This window comes from Nanorana parkeri, unplaced genomic scaffold (assembly GCF_000935625.1).
Source record: "Nanorana parkeri isolate BGI_ZX_2015 unplaced genomic scaffold, ASM93562v1 scaffold3646, whole genome shotgun sequence".
Classification (NCBI taxonomy): Eukaryota; Metazoa; Chordata; class Amphibia; order Anura; family Dicroglossidae; genus Nanorana; species Nanorana parkeri.
This window is the reverse complement of record NW_017309914.1, coordinates 30,396-32,266: the sequence shown is the minus strand read 5'-3', so window position 1 is coordinate 32,266 and position 1,871 is coordinate 30,396. Positions and strand designations below refer to the sequence as shown.

The window sequence follows — 1,871 nt, the reverse complement described above, 5'->3', positions numbered from 1 at the left end:
GATATCAGGAGAGCTTAGGGACAGGAAGTGGACTGATATCAGGAGAGCTTAGGGACAGGAAGTGGACTGATATCAGGAGAGCTTAGGGACAGGAAGTGGACTGATATCAGGAGAGCTTAGGGACAGGAAGTGGACTGATATCAGGAGAGCTTAGGGACAGGAAGTGGACTGATATCAGGAGAGCTTAGGGACAGGAAGTGGACTGATATCAGGAGAGCTTAGGGACAGGAAGTGGACTGATATCAGGAGAGCTTAGGCACAGGAAGTGCACAGATATCAGGAGAGCCTAGGCACAGGAAGTGCACAGATATCAGGAGAGCCTAGGCACAGGAAGTGCTCGGATATCAGGAGAGCTTAGGGACAGGAAGTGGACTGATATCAGGAGAGCTTAGGGACAGGAACTGCACAGATATCAGGAGAGCTTAGGGACAGGAAGTGGACTGATATCAGGAGAGCTTAGGCACAGGAAATGCACGGATATCAGGAGAGCTTAGGGACAGGAAGTGGACTGATATCAGGAGAGCTTAGGGACAGGAAGTGGACTGATATCAGGAGAGCTTAGGGACAGGAAGTGGACTGATATCAGGAGAGCTTAGGGACAGGAAGTGGACTGATATCAGGAGAGCTTAGGGACAGGAAGTGGACTGATATCAGGAGAGCTTAGGGACAGGAAGTGGACTGATATCAGGAGAGCTTAGGGACAGGAAGTGGACTGATATCAGGAGAGCTTAGGCACAGGAAGTGCACAGATATCAGGAGAGCCTAGGCACAGGAAGTGCACAGATATCAGGAGAGCCTAGGCACAGGAAGTGCACAGATATCAGGAGAGCTTAGGGACAGGAAGTGCACGGATATCAGGAGAGCTTAGGGACAGGAAGTGGACTGATATCAGGAGAGCTTAGGCACAGGAAGTGCACAGATATCAGGAGAGCCTAGGCACAGGAAGTGCACAGATATCAGGAGAGCCTAGGCACAGGAAGTGCACAGATATCAGGAGAGCTTAGGGACAGGAAGTGCACGGATATCAGGAGAGCTTAGGGACAGGAAGTGGACTGATATCAGGAGAGCTTAGGCACAGGAAGTGCACAGATATCAGGAGAGCCTAGGCACAGGAAGAGCACAGGGGTCACCTCGTATTCCGGGGTCGGCCGTCACCTTTTGTCTCCTCCCATTGCAGGCCTTGGATTTTAAGGCGGTCCCCCTACAGACGGGCGAGGAGGTGGAGTACATGCTGGCACTGAAACAGGAGCTAAGAGGAGCCATGAGGGGTCTTCCGTACTACATCAAACCAGCCGCGCCAAAGAAAGGTACCCGCCCCCCCCAACAACATGGCGGCTTCAAGGGGAACTCCCACGTTCCCTTCAGTCTTATACTGGTTCCCTCCTCTGGTAGTCCTGAAGCTCGGCGCCCCTCCCTGCAGGTTCCTCCCGGTCTGTGAGGTTGTCCATCATTGTTATGAGCCAATAGGAATGTGTGCGGAAGGGAGGCTTCTGGTTGGTCAGCCATGACGGGTCCCCATAAGAGAATATGGCTCCTCCCACTGATGATCTATGGTTCAGTCCCGTGGTCAATATTCGGGTTCCATCGTTCTGGGTCCTCCTGTTCTATCGGGTGGACGTAGATTCGGCTCCGGGTTGGCTCTCTGATCTATAGCATGCTGGCAGTGGGAGGGGTTATATCTGGCTGGCCAATCACTGGTGTCCGCATCCTCCTATAGGTGGCAGTATAACCCAGTGGTATCAGAATCAGTCCGGTGTCCCGGAAAGGTCATTTCCACCGTAATAAATAAATAGACAAATCTTCAGAAAGGAGAAATGTGAATTTATGATGTTTATGGAGCCGCGATGCTCCGCCCCCTGCAGAGTCTTCCT

The 1,871-nt window shown here is 52.2% G+C and overlaps 1 protein-coding gene across 1 annotated transcript in view; it reads left to right on the top strand.

Annotated features, from left to right (window-relative positions):
• Positions 1-1,871, top strand: part of POLR3GL (RNA polymerase III subunit G like) — a gene marked incomplete at both ends in the record, with an annotated part of 13,488 nt that overhangs the window by 2,274 nt on the left and 9,343 nt on the right. The window lies entirely within an intron of this gene.